Source organism: Embiotoca jacksoni, unplaced genomic scaffold (genome assembly GCF_022577435.1).
Source record: "Embiotoca jacksoni isolate LCO1_2020_lvr unplaced genomic scaffold, fEmbJac1.0.p SCAF_14, whole genome shotgun sequence".
Taxonomy (NCBI): domain Eukaryota; kingdom Metazoa; phylum Chordata; class Actinopteri; family Embiotocidae; genus Embiotoca; species Embiotoca jacksoni.
Window position 1 is genome coordinate 15,153,899 of NW_027185274.1, and position 14,615 is coordinate 15,168,513.

Here is a 14,615-nt window from a genome sequence, read left to right on the forward strand (position 1 = left end):
AATCTGTAACCCAATCTTTGACATTTGTCATCGCGTTATTTGTGAATAAGTGGAGAAGGGGCCCAGGATCTTCTCTGCATAGGAGCCATACTGTCTTGCTACAGCCTGCACACACACTCACCCACGCTGACACTGTTTTCTTTAAATAGAAGGCAAGCTGAATCTTCTCTGAACAACGGAAATCACGGCAGAATCCATATCCCCACGGTCTAAAGTGACTATAGCTGGAAGGAGGGGGATGAACTCAAATTGCTTCAGTCAGACACAGATTGCTGAGCTGCATATGTGCGAGTAAAACACATGTCCACTGGGTTGTCTAGCTTTCATCCGCTGGTCACCAGCTTCCTTCCTTCCTTCCTTCGATCTCCTCTCTTTCTGCTTCCTCGCTGTATAACTAGTGTTGTCTTTCAACATGAGCACATGAACCTATTATGATTGATTTATTCAGGCATGCCCTCATCTGACTACTGATGCAACGGAGCTGCATAAGAGAGAAAACACAAACTCGAATTGACTTCTTCTGCTTGTCTTCTCTTCTCTTCTCTTCTGGTCAGCCACTGCATTAAACATTACTCTCTTTTTGATCTGCCACTTCATGGTTTCTGTGGAGCTCTCGTTTTGACGCTGACGGTCTTCATTTTGACTTTCAACTGCTGTGGTCTGATTGAGGCTGTGAGCGATAACATGCTAAAAATAGGGAGCCGAAAGGATCTGAATGGCTGTTTTTTTTAGGGGGGGGGAATTAAATTTTAGGCCTCGGTGCTGCTGACTGCTGCAGCTTTTGACCAAAAGTGGTCATTGGATTGTTTTTCCCTGTGGCCTTCTCCCCCCCCATGCTTCTTCCCCCGGTAGGGTTCATTTTTAGAGATCAGTGGCCAACCTATTAGCCCTGCTACAGTTACCACACATATGCTGAAGAGTCTTCAAGACATAAACAGTTCACTGCAGATATACGTTTGTGTATCTGACAGAAAAAGGAGAAAATGAGTGGGATGTGAGAAGGTTTTCCTGCATAGTGTGTGAGAGTCTGTTTTATCATTGCATGTCCATGGGCAACGATCTGGTTTGTTTTCATTCCCACACCCTCTTTTGAAGTCTGTGAAACAGTTGCCAGACAGCAGCCTTCTGAAACAACCTCCTCTCTTTAGTGAATTTAGATTTTAGTTTTTTTAGTTTTTTTGAATCAGCCAGAGGGCAGTGAATAGAGCAGAGATGCTGTGCGGCCCAAGGCAATACTAGAAATACTGGCTGCCTCAGCTGGCTAGTTAGTGAGGTGTCAAAAGCTTTCTTTTTCTTTCCGTGTACACTCTGCTCATCCAAACCACATAGAACCTCATTAAAGCAGGCTCGGACTTGTGTCAACATATAGCATCCAAGACGTTGCATCGACATCAACAGGGCTCGGATACTGCTTGCAGATGTTGTAATGGAGAGAAATGTAAAATATCTTTTCAATGGGGGGGATGGGTGCATCAAAGAATTAGAGCAGTGTTGTTAAAAAACACATCACATCAAAGGAAGACGTCATGGATCTGATTGCAATTAGGCTTGCAACATTTTTTTTATTGATGAACCTGCTGATTATTTTATTGGTTAATCAAGTAATTTCAGAAAATGATGACTAAATGCTGCAATGTTCATAAGCCCAAGGTGACATGGCGTCATCGTTTCCTCTTTGTAATTTGAAAAATAATTTGTTGTCTTACATTTAGTTCCGTCATCTAGAATCCAACTCGGATTTATTGGCAAGTAAAATTTTCACATACAAGGAATTCCACTTGGTGTTGTGGTGCATAACAGTAAAAAAGCAAGGCAAAAAAATAAGTCACGTTACAAAGTGGGAAATTACAGCCAACACAAAAGGCAGGTGGTATTTCACTACAGTTTTATGATAAAGAATGAGTATAAAAAATATGTGATATTGCAGGTTTGCATGGTGTAAACAGTATGTGAAGTGTGCTTTATTGCAAATGTAAGTAGCAGGTGCTGTAAAAGGGCACAGGCAGTAAATGGAGCTTTTGAAAACTACAAAAACGACAGGAATCACACTATGTTGTGATTTAATCACTGTATCATTTAATACTGAGTGGCAACACACTGATGACGACATGGATATTTTGCACTACGGGTTGTATCAAAACACACTTAATGTGTATTTAATGATAGACTTCAGGGTGGGGGCAATTTTAGATGATGTAAAAAAAAATGTGGGGAAATACACTTATTTGCTTTCTTGCCAGGAAATAGATGAGAAGATCAATATCATTCTCATTTCTGCATTATTTGAGGAGCTGGAGCGAGGAGACGGTTATCTTAGCTTAATCTGCATTTGCAGCGTGGTCAGAGGTGATAGAAGAAGGCAAGAAAGTTAAGCAAGATATCTGAATCCTTCATTAAATTTGACTCTGTCACTGTTCTCCCTTCTCACTGGAACCAATCATTGTACCAGCAGATAAATCAGCCAGGGCTTGATTAAAATCTGGAAATCTCCTTTTTTCTTTCAATATCTTTTTGCACCACACACCCGCTCTCACACAACAATGCAGATTCAATTTTGAAAGTGTTTAAAATCAGTGTTCAATTTGGGCATATCCATCGGCAGACTCAGTCATATTAGATGTTGGCTCGGTGAAGGGATTTTTCTGCTAAATGGAGATTGATTTTTAGCTGACACATGCAAATAACTTGCATTGAAGTGATAACCCTGGGCTCGCCATCCATTTAATGGCACCATGAGCCATTTGTTCCTTACTGGGGATGTACAGAGAGTCAGCTGTAGTCCTCCTCCTGGTCTCACTGTCAGGCTGTGGCTTCAGCCACTGGAAAATTACCTTAACTGTTGAAGATGCTCACTATAAACCTGTTTAACTTACCTGAGGAGCTGCTTCTCGGTGTGTTTTTTGGCCATAATTTGAGCTTTTCTACTGTTGATTTCTTGTCCTAACAGGGCTCACTCTTTCATGCAGTTTCAATCAGTGCTGTTTGTGAGTGGGCTGAGATGGATTTCTAACCATGGAAGAGGCGACGGGACGGCTCAGAGCAAAGAGGGACCAATAATGTTAAAACCACAGGGACAATGACCATTTTTAGCTCGTCCCTCTTTAGTTCACTTGCTTTATAGTCAGGTTAGATGGCCCTTTCATTTTTAACTTCATTATTCATGTCTTGAATTAAAGAGTAGAGAGGACTTTTGACAGTGATCATGCAGCATAATTCACCTTCTTTTCAAAATCAAGGACACGTACTCAGTTGCTGTTGTTTCAGGTATTTTAATGGGTTTATGTGGACATTTTCATTTTACTTCAGAATCAGAGGGTGGGTTATGTATGTATACCAAGCAGTTTGGATTCCTCCTGAGCTCACTCTCACTGGAGAGATGAAAGAAAGACCCGGCATGTGACTAATTTCAGCGTTTGCATTACAGGATTAGAGAGAGCGAGCGCAAACAACGGGTGATAGAGGCAGAAGACCAAGGACACCAGCGTGTGCCTGAGTGTATGAATATTTATGTGTGAGTTTTGCAAGCATGCAGAAGAAGATGTTTTCTCCCTTCATGGATGGTGACGGTTCAGTTGGAGATGAGAGGGGCAGACCGGTGTTTCACTCCCAGGGAGAGATGACTTCAGTTTGAGACTGAAATGTCAAAGACCCATCAGGAACACACACCTGCTTCACGCTATCAGTGCCCTCAGCCTGTTTGAAAAAATTGTCTTAATAGGCACTCCTCTTTAAAAAAGATGACATCAATTAAATACATTTAAGATGGAAAATTATAAATATTGTAAAGCAGATATTTTGACATTGGATCACAAACTATCCCCCGACTCTGCTGTTCACCTCTGCTCTATGGAGCTATTGTACTGTCGCATCTTTTGGTTCATTGTTTTGGTTTTCTGGCCCCTAACTTTACCGCTGTGGTTACCTTACTCTGCTCTCATCAGCAAAGAAGTATCTTAACTGTCCACTGGCTAACTAGCACCAACTGCAGAACAACACTCTTAACAAATAGCTGGTATAGAATTTAGCAGCTACAGAGACAGCTATTCCCTTCAGGACCAAAACCAATTTAAAAGGAGAGTAAATAATGAACTTGGACTTTGAATATATTGCCAAAGTGGGCATTAAATCGGTTAGTGTGGGTTTAAGGACAATAAATAAAAGTTGATCTCATCTGTTACGCTGTAGACATGGTTTCACCAGCCAGCTCATTCACTTCCATTTACCTCCATTTACAAGTCTACTATGTCTAGCAAATTTGATCTGAGCTGCTACACTGATCAGAGAGACTCCGTTCACCACCTGACTCCGGCTCACGCATCAACAGCAGGTTCAGTCACACACAGTGAGGTGTCCTTGAGTAAAACTGAATTCCCTGCAGCTCCAGCAGTTTACTCAGCACTTTCACTACAGGGCAAAAGAAAAAAGAGGAAACCATCAAATGAGGATCCGCAATATTGCTCATTATTGCCGTTATCCTCCTGTACCTATTGCTGTCCTTTGTGGTAAAAGCTGACGCTCAACATTTCAGTCCTTCCTCGAAGTCAAGCGAAGCAGAAAGTGCAGAGCACATGGGAGGTCATGTTCTGCTGGAAAATACTTGTGCAGCAGAGAAGAGACCAAAGAGCTGGAGAGCTCCGGCGAAAATTCTTCTGACCTTTTGGTAATTTGTCCCAGGTGGTGAGGTTTGCTTTTTTTTTTTTTTTGTCGTGAGAAGACTGTCAGAGAGCGACAGAGGAGTGGATTCAAGGAGTGAAACACAGGAAATAAATGGATCATGAATGGGGATTCTGCCTGTCAAGCAACCTAAATGTTTATCCCGGGAGTAAACAGCTCTAATCTCTTCCCTAAAATAAATGTGAGGCTTGTTCAGAGATCCTCTGACTGTAATAACACTTAATGCTTCTGTGTGTGTTTCTATGTGAAAACCACCTCCTCTCTTTGAAAGATTAGAGCATCTAATGAGTTAATAAGAACATGCACATCTCAGGTATGTGTATATGACATGACAGAATTGTGAGTGTGTGTGTTTGCCAACAGCATGTAGCGTCAGATAAGAGTGCCTCCTTCAGCCTCAGTGTGCTGTCCTTCCCTGCTGGCACTGACTGCTCAATAATTTAACACCCTCTCTTTTCAAACACTTCTGCTAAAGCCCCCTGACTAAATATACACCCTCTTTCAAGCAGAAGCAAGCCACAAGGTCATGATTCTCACACACACACACACACGCGCACACACACACACGCACACGTGTGGAGTTTTGTGGGAGGAGGTCTTGTCTGGAAAGCTGTTTGTGAAGTTTGAGCTTTGTGGCGTTTAGCTCCTCTTTGTCCTCCTCCACTTCACCCACTCTTCTCCCAGTGGGAATAGTCTGAGCTGACATGTTGCTGAAGGGTGGGTTTGGTAATGGAGCTGTTGTGTTTGGTTGCCAGTCCCCCTCCGTCACCCCATCACCCTGTTTTCTCTTTTCACCTATACTTTCCCTCCCACCATCTCTCTCTCTCCCTCCCTCCCTCCCTGTGGGGTTGGCAGTGAATGAACGGGACACACAGCCTCCATCCTCAATGTCAACCTGCTGTCACCCCATTCTTAGCTTCTCCACCGACCCGACCGTGTGCGCATTGCCTCGGCTGCTTTCCATGCTCAGTTGCTCAACGTGGTGCGCTAACACTAACACTCCCTGTTTTAAATACCAAGCATGCTGATTGTGTTGGAAGTGTAGGTTGAAAATCTAGTTTGAGACGTTGCAAAGCTACAAGCCTGGCTCTGAATGCATAACGCTCGCCTACGGCTGTACTATATTTGTCCATTCAAAGCAATGCTATTAGGCTGCACAGTCTTTTGTGTGTTTTCGCTCTGCAGCTGATTAACAGTCTCTAAATCGAATCGCATGCCTGGAATTGACTCGGCTGCTCGGTCTAATCTACACTTTGTTTTGAAAGTGGGACATTCTTCACGTAGATGGCAGTTATGTAAAATGCTGAAACGAAAGAATGTTTGTGCGGTATCATCTACCATTTGAATCCAATTCCAGGCGCTGAAGTCTGTGTGCCAGCGCCACAATTGTTTGTTTGTCTGTGCGTGATTGAGAAAATAGATGAGTCAGTTGGAGTTTGCCTTCTCGCTGTCTTGGCAGTGAAGGATGGCAGGAGGAGACTGTTGGCGGAGGGAAGGTAGCAAGTCGCAGCTGTTCAGAGTTAGCGACATTGGTGTGATTGTGTACACAAGGAGACTGAACCATGATATTTGTAATGCCCACCGTTGTGGCCCTTCCTCCCTTTGCGCTGGCCAGATGGCCCTGTGGGTAGGACAGGTGCATCCTGGTAAATGGAAACAGGCCTCCTACGTATGTTTGTCTGCCACGTCTCTTATCAGTATAAATACCCAGAAGCTGTATGAGCCAACCGAGATCATTTTTAAACTTCGAAGACCTCTCATTATAAAAGACTTCATGGCTTCTTTTTCAATTTGGGATGTCTGTTCTAACTTAGTTTGAATGAATATTTCTGCCCACATGCTGGTGTGTGCTGAAGCCACTCTGCCGCACAGATGTGCTGCACAGCCTTCCAGACATGGATCCATCCAGACAGAAGGAATGCAGCTGATATGAATGTTTGATATTTGCACATGGTTTCTATTCACGGGGGAGAACTGCGAGTTACAAACTTTCAAATAAACTCTGCGGCGAACCAATCTGCCGCCAGGTTGTCTTTAATTTACTCTGTAACAAAGGCTCACAGGATAAGAGAAAGGCTCGCACTTCACAGAATGTCATTAATTGGTGCTTGTGATTAAAACTGGGAGGCAGAGGGATCTTGTGCACACGTGTGTTCTGCATGCATTCTCAGGGAGAGTGTGTGTGATTGTTTGTATTTCAGGATCTTGCTGGATCTCTGCTGTGTACTGTTGACTATGCCCCTTAAGATTTATGATGCTTGAGGTTTTGTTTTTTTTTCTGTGGTTCCCTCATCTTTTTCAGGGCACCTATTGAGAAGGGTGGTGCAGGGGCAATCTTAAACACTGACAAGGCTTTCTGGTGAACCATCTGCTGTGTAAGGTTTAGATGGAGTTATTGGTCCTTAGGAGAAAATGGATGAGGATGAAAAATAAATGAGAAGGAAAAAAACAGGGAGAGCGTGGAGGGCCAAAGAAGCAGATTGAAAGTTGTTTGAAGACAGAGTCCACATTTTCATCAGAGTAACTGCAATAAATAAAGTTAATCTTCAATGAGATTTCAAGGTGATTTCAATCCGGATCTGTCCGACCTTTTTGTTTGTAATCCTGAAGCATTTCAACAGAGGCTTAAAGGTCTCACATAGCAGGCTGGTTGTAAACCCTGCACTTACACCCTCTCAGGATGTGGTTCTCTACTTGCTGGCAGAGCTTTCTGTTTGAGGCGCTCAGAAGTATTGTTGGACTAATTTAGAACTGGATTATTCTAATACTCTGACCTGAAGTGACCTAAATAAACCTGTTGTTATTTTTACAGTGGCAATGCACATTAAGCTGGCTAGTTATGTGCTTTGAAATGGTCACTCTATTGTATCTCAATATGCAACAGTGTTCAATGCTAATGGTGAAATGAATACATACTGGACTTTAAATGGCTTACAAGATGAATGAAGATGCATGTTTTTTTGTTTTATTTAAAAAGCTACACATTTGAATAATATAACCTCAGATTTTCATGATAGTTTAGAGCATTTATACGTATGTGTAGTTTGAGTAAATCTAGCATCAGTGTATCATTTTCATGACTGATTCATCAGTCAAAATGTGAGTCAAACAGTGAAAAATGTCAATATCCATCACCGTCTTTAAATTGCTTTTGTTTTTTGACCAACTGTCCAAAGTCCGAAAACAATAATTTCGAGAAAAGCAGAAAATCCTCACATTAGAGAGGCCTGAACCAAAGAATGTTGCTCAGGCAACAAATGAATCACCGAGAGTACTTATTCAACCAAGAATTTTAGCTCCTTCCTTTACTGAAGAAACACTTGGTGCAATCTTAGTTTTGACCTCCGTCTATGTTTATCTAACATGGACTTGTCAGGCATTAAAGATGGTTAATGGAATACTATAAACTGAACTTTTGATGACTTCAAACTGCAGAGGCAGTGGTATGACAACAGACAACAGAAAACAATGTGCAAAGTTTTAGGCACTTTAGATGTTTGGATTGTGATTTGTAACGTCATACCATCAGGAAGCCATTTGATCGGTCCCACATTCATTCTGCAGCCGGACCACTGCTCCAAAATTTATAGTCAGAGTTAAAAAAAAAAAAAAAAAAACTATCAACAACAGAGTCCTGTATCGGATGTCATTGCCCTCACACAACTCAAACTTCCCTAACATGCTTGGAACACGCGACCTGCCAAGTACTTAAAAACTGTGTACAAGTCTACTAAGGAGAAAAACATTTTCGCACCAATATTCATCTGATTCAAAGTTTTTTTCTGTCAAATGCACTTTGGGTATTTAAAGGATATTGAAAGCATCCTCATTTTACTTTTCAGTGCCTAAAACCTTGGCACTGCGCTCTATAAAATCTAGCATATTGGTAAATGGGTCTTGGTTAAAGGAGCTTTTGCAGCATGTCTCTGCAGAGGGTCACATGCTTTGGATGGATGGGAAGTTTAGAAGCAGATAAACACGGTTGATAATTGACTAATGTGGTGCAGAGGAGACTTGTGGTGATCATGCTAACAGCCCAATGCTCACAGGATCTCCGCTTTCTTTCCGAGAACATCTCTAAGCTGATGATGTAAGGAGTGCAAGAGACGGCAGGGCAGGTTAGATTTACACTAATCCCACTGGGCAGATTTGGACTAAATTTTCTCCATGGATTCAATGTCCCCCCCCCCCCCCCCCCCCCCCCCCCCCCCCCCATCTGGATGTCTTAAATTCTTTAATTAATTCTTCTTTCCCGTTCTGTTTGACCTTTTTAGATATTTCTAGATTTCCCTCCCTCTGTAGTGTGTGTTTACATATCCAGTACCTGCATGTGTTTGTTAACCAAGAAAATCTGTATGTTGCCCTCTTCCTGACTTTATTTAATGAGCTTATCCAGTCGCAGAGCTGGCAGCTATACTAATGCTGCTCAGAGGAGGAAGAGATGCTTCATTGAGGGTGAGAGGAGAGGAGAATGATGACATGACTGAGAGGGAGAGAGGAGGACGGGGGTTGGGGGGGATGCTAAATGAGAGGGACTGAGAAAGCGGCTGAGAAATAAAAATGCTACTGGCTTACAGAAGTGTAAGTGAAGATAGTGAAGGAGAGAGCTTAAAGCTGCTGTTTGGAGGTGGAGAAAAGGCGGGGAAGAAGTTATTTCTTTCAGAGGAGATGAGGATAAAACGGATGGATGCTGAGCAGCATAGCCTCACTCGCAGCCTAAAGATTTTCCAGGTCTGCTGTCTGCGGTACAACTCCTGTTAGTCAGGGAGCATCGAGTTTGTGTAGATTCACAGACTTTAAAAAATCCGTGTGACGCAAAGAGCTGACAGATAAAGGCAAAACATAGTGTAACGGTACAACAAGCGGCAAGTTGGATTGTGTATGAAGTGCCAGTGGAGCTTTATCATCATTTGATCGTAAATCTGCCAGATTGAGGGCCACGGCACAAAGGGGAAGCTCCTCCTCCCAGAAAGCATGACATACTTTTCCACCTCTTTCGTCTTTTGTTCATCTTCTCTCTCACACTTGCTCTGTCTCTGCTGACCTTTCCCTACAGTAACTGTCTCTGTTTTCTCTCCCTCTCTTCTCCTCCTCCTATCGCTTCATCCACTCCCTTTCCTTCCGCCTTACCTACTCATCTATTCTCTCTCTGATCCCTTCATGATCTCCTTTGTCCTCAGAAATCAAAGTCTGTCATTCACCCCCTACAGGTTACACTTCTGTCAAGGGAGTGAAACTGGAGATGTGTGTGTGTGTGTGTGTGTGTGCGAGGAAGCGGGAACAGTGAAGGACAGAGGTTCTTCCTCTACAGATCAAACATCTGATGCACATACAGTCTAAACTAAAGCAGATATTTCCCTCTTTGCCAGAGGTGTCTGGATTTGTCAGTGTTGTCTCATTCCTTCTTTTTTCATGTCTTCTCTGACCTTTTGCTCTATACCTTCTGTATCTCGCTCCACCTTGCTATATCTATTTCCCCCTTCTCTTTTTTTTTTTCACCTCTGTCTCCCTCCTCCTCGTCCTCCCCACACACCCCCCACCCGCAGAGTCACCTTATCTCTCTGCAGTCTGTCTGACTTATTTATCACTGCTCTGAAATATTAAAGAGTCTGCTGCCTCTAATCCTGAAGGCAGTTCACGACTTTTACTTACAACATATGCATGCGCGCACACACACACACACACACACACACACACACACACACACACACACACACACACACCACACACACACAATGTAAATCATAGCATCTCCTGAGCATGGCACACACTCTCACTGTACTGTGTACAAACTAAGTGACATGTTGTTTTAGAGTCTCCTCATATGGACTGACAGTGCACACAGAGCCTTAACAAATTCTGCTCCTGTGGGACCTTGTAGATAGATACATACTGTCAGGAAGACTTGTGGCATGTGTGCTTGAGTGATTGCCAGTCAGCAGTATACATGCCAGTTCCAGGACACCTATGAACATTAGTCCTGACTCATATGGGACAAGTGGAACCACTGCTGTTGGTGGCTCCTTGGAAACTAAAGACTCAAATGGACCCGAAAAAGCCCCAACATCTCTGTCAGTGCCTTATTCCTCAAGAAGTCTTGAGGACTTACGATCCGGCTGAAGTGCTTTATGGATAGCCCATAGGTGAAACACCTCTCAGCACACCTTTCTGTTGTAGGATTAGGGAGACCTTGTGCAACACTATGAATGCCTCACAGGAAAAACGGTGTCTCCACATCACTGCATTGCGTTGTATAATCTCCTCCTTCAAGCCTCATGATTGCAGATTTTGGTATCAATTTAAAGTTTTTTTAATTAAAAAGAAAACATGATAAAGTCTTAAAAGAGTATTCGATTTAGTATTGAATGTCTGCAAATGACTGATAGACAAAAAAAGATTAAAAAAAAAAAAATGGTGCAGCATCAGCCCAGATATTGTGACTTATTTCCTCCATAATATAATCACTTTCCAAAAACACTGGATCCTACTCTTCCCATATTTGTAATTCCCTACTTCCCACTTCCCTGCATGTCAAACTCTGTGCTCTAAGTTTGGAGAGCTTTCTCTAGAGCAACAGAAGACATTACACAACTTTGACCCATTGTATTTTGGAGTAAATTGACTGTGGCATGTAAAAATGCTGGGTAGTCTCCTTGTTTTTAAAGTGCGTATGCCTGATTTTACAGATGAGATGCTCATATTGGTTGACATTTGATGGTGATGGGGGATGTTAGTGTCGTAGTCTCTACAGGTATGTTTCCACACGCACGCACACACACACGCACACGCACACACAAACATATACACAGGGGCTCATGCTGGCCTTTATTTTTTAGCAGACAGTCCTATGGGGGGCAGTGGTGTCTATGGTTGGAAATGGTGAGCAGACCTGAGTGGAGTGCGTCCGCTCCATGACGGTGCTGCACCTGCTGTGGAAACTGGGCTGCCTTGAAGACCCGTGGCCTGCCGCCTGCTGGCTCTGTCACTGTGACGCCCACTGCCCCCCCTCACCAGGCCTGACAACAAACGTACAATCTGTCAAGAGCTAGCAAACCAAAAGTGAACAAAAATGATTAGAAGCATTTTAAATTCAAAATGATTCCCTACGTAGGCAACCTTATTCGGCATAAGCATCGATTTAGCTGGACCGCACTGAAAGCAGAGTCGTTGGATGCTTTCCATGTGAAGCTTCTTGAATGTCTCCAGCGGCCCACAGTATAGGTTGGAGCGGTAATGGACAACGTTTAGGATTGTTTTGGAAAGTGGGCAGCGGGTTTGGTGTTTGGCTACACATCCTGTCCTCATTACGTTGAACGGGAACTTGGCTGCGTTAAAGTTTTGCAGCATGTGTCATCGTCACAACGTCATCATCTGTCATTCTACTCTTTCCCACTTAAATCAGTTTGACCTGAGGGAATAAGTAATTCTATTACAGATATAAATAAAGGAAAATAAACATCAGTGGGGTCAATAGGAATTTTGCTGTGTTGCTTCCAGACCGTAACTGATTCAATCACTAGCTTGTTTTCTTTCGCAGATTGAAGAAGACTAGCGCACAGTGATGGTGGATCAGATTTTTATTTCTCACAGACATCCGTTGCTCTTGGCCAGTATCTCCTCTGCCAATGTGTGGGATGGCTTGGTCTCCTGCAAGCCTGTCACACAGACTGACGTGGTGCTGGATCTACCTCTGTCTCTGTCCGTGTGTCTGGCAGGACTCGCATACTGACAGTAGCTACTTCTCCTTGGTCCAATTCTTCTGTACTGTTCCTGTATTCATAGCTTCACCACGCAAAGTCCTGTCCCAGTATACACCTGACAATCCTCATACCCAGAGTCACTTGAACCAAGTCTGCTTCATAGAGGTCCATATAATCCTCGCAGTGTGATGCTCACAGGCATGCACACAAAAGCCTTTATTCCTGTCTGCAAGCGTTACGAGAGCAGCGGCAGCAGATGGAGTAGATGAGGATTGATTTTTATGAATGTCTGTATGTTTATCAGCAAGTGCAGTTTTGTTTTGCGCGCACACACACAAACAGGCATCGCATTGATTGTTGTGTTTTTTTTTTTTTTTTTCCTCTCTGATGAATGGGAACACAGATTTGGGGAGATGGCAGGAAGCCATTGTTTGGACTACAAACGGAAAGTCAAATTTGCAGCCGTGCGTATCACTGAATTACACCGAGGTTAGGAATGGTGTTGTTGTATAACCTGGTAATAAACTGTGTATTATATACCTGCACACATTCTTAAAGACTTTGGTGTAGCACTTGTATTTAAGGCTGTCTTCAGTGATGCATTTGTTTTTCTATGTCACTAATCAGACTGAGATAGAAGAGGCATGCGGTTTGTAATTAACGAGATAAATGCAACATCTGTCTCCAGAGTGACAGCTAGAGAAAGTGGGTGAGGTTAAGGAGGAGGAGGAGGATGTAGATTGAAGCACCGGAATAAGGATGTGAGGGAGATGATGATGATGATGATGATGATGATAAGGGAAACAAGTTATAGCTGTGAGCTGGTGCTGGAGTAACTAAAGGTGAGAGAGGGAGGGATGACACCAGCAGCCTGCAGTGCTATTAAAATGAAAAACCATCAGCTTATTCACACATGCGTCTCCTACAAAACAGATCAGCAGAAATCCAGGCGTCGCTTTGTTCCTTATTTATGGGTGCCCCAATTATAGGCCTACTGCCTGCTGCTTCTCAAGGCGCTGTACGTGTATGGAAATTAGGTGCATGTGAAATATGGAACCGTTACTTTGCGGCATATGCCCACTGTTGGGTTGTTTTTCATGACTGCGATGTTGTTTAATTGAAAGAGTTGTTTTGCCAAGGAAGCCAGCTGTATGGAGATGAGAGCAATCATGAATGGGTGGACACAGGAAGGGATGAATGGAGTCCAGGAAGCTGTTGTATCAGGATAGCGGAAGCAGCACTTGGCGCTTGGAGCGTGCTGCAGTGTGCTGCAGCGTGCCTCATGGTGGCAAGTGTCTTTCAGAGTGAAAACGACTCCATCTGCATCTCGATGATCATCAGGTGTCAGAGATGTTGTATTTATAGCTGAAACAATAAGTTGATTAATGTACCAAAAACATTTTGATCAGCAATAAAGGTTACTAAAATGTCATATTTACTTTGTCATATTTGAAATTCTAATAAATGTTGTTCAGATAAACCGCAATACAGATAAATCGTGCACTTCGAGAAATTCTTTTGGGCATTTGTTCACTTTAATTTATTGACTAAACTATATGGAAATTGATATGAATGCATACTACAGTAGTGCAGCACAATTTAAGAATATAAGTTGTCTTTTTTAAATGTGTTTTGATTTAATTTGAAAACGTGTACATTTTGTAAACTCCTTATTTCATGTTAGCAACTCCTTCATCCGGGTCGACTGTACAGATTGAGCTTCACTTTAATTGGTCTTGCTTCACTAATTTTAGAATCGAACAGAATTTCTGTAAGATCAGTTTGACCTTTTAGTTTTGACAGGGTTTTGGTACCTGATTTATTGCCGTAGCGATCGATACTATAACAACCAAATGAAGTTTGGCTGTCTGTCTTGCAGTTAGTTGCAGTTTCATGATCCAATTTCCCAAAGGGATGCGATAAAAAGATCTGTTAGCATTAATATTACATGGTAGTCTTGACTGAGACTGTGCTCGTATAGAAATAAAACAGATTTTCAAATCTACATATCAGACATAATCTTTTCAAATATCTGCAGGTCAGTATTACTTTTTTTCCTTGCATTCTCTTTACAGGAGAATTACACAGTTATTAAGACTCTCTTTTATTTCAGCACTTTAAGATGTGGGCATCTTCAAACGTTTTATAGACGTCTGGGATTCAGTGTTTATGTTTAGTGTGAGAACTCGTATCCTGACATATGTTCTAGCACAGCTCAATGTTAGATGCCTCTTTGGATTT

At 42.6% G+C, this 14,615-nt stretch overlaps 1 protein-coding gene across 1 annotated transcript in view; it reads left to right on the forward strand.

The window, feature by feature from the left end:
- Nucleotides 1-14,615, forward strand: part of ppm1lb (protein phosphatase, Mg2+/Mn2+ dependent, 1Lb) — a 43,810-nt gene that overhangs the window by 1,938 nt on the left and 27,257 nt on the right. The window lies entirely within an intron of this gene.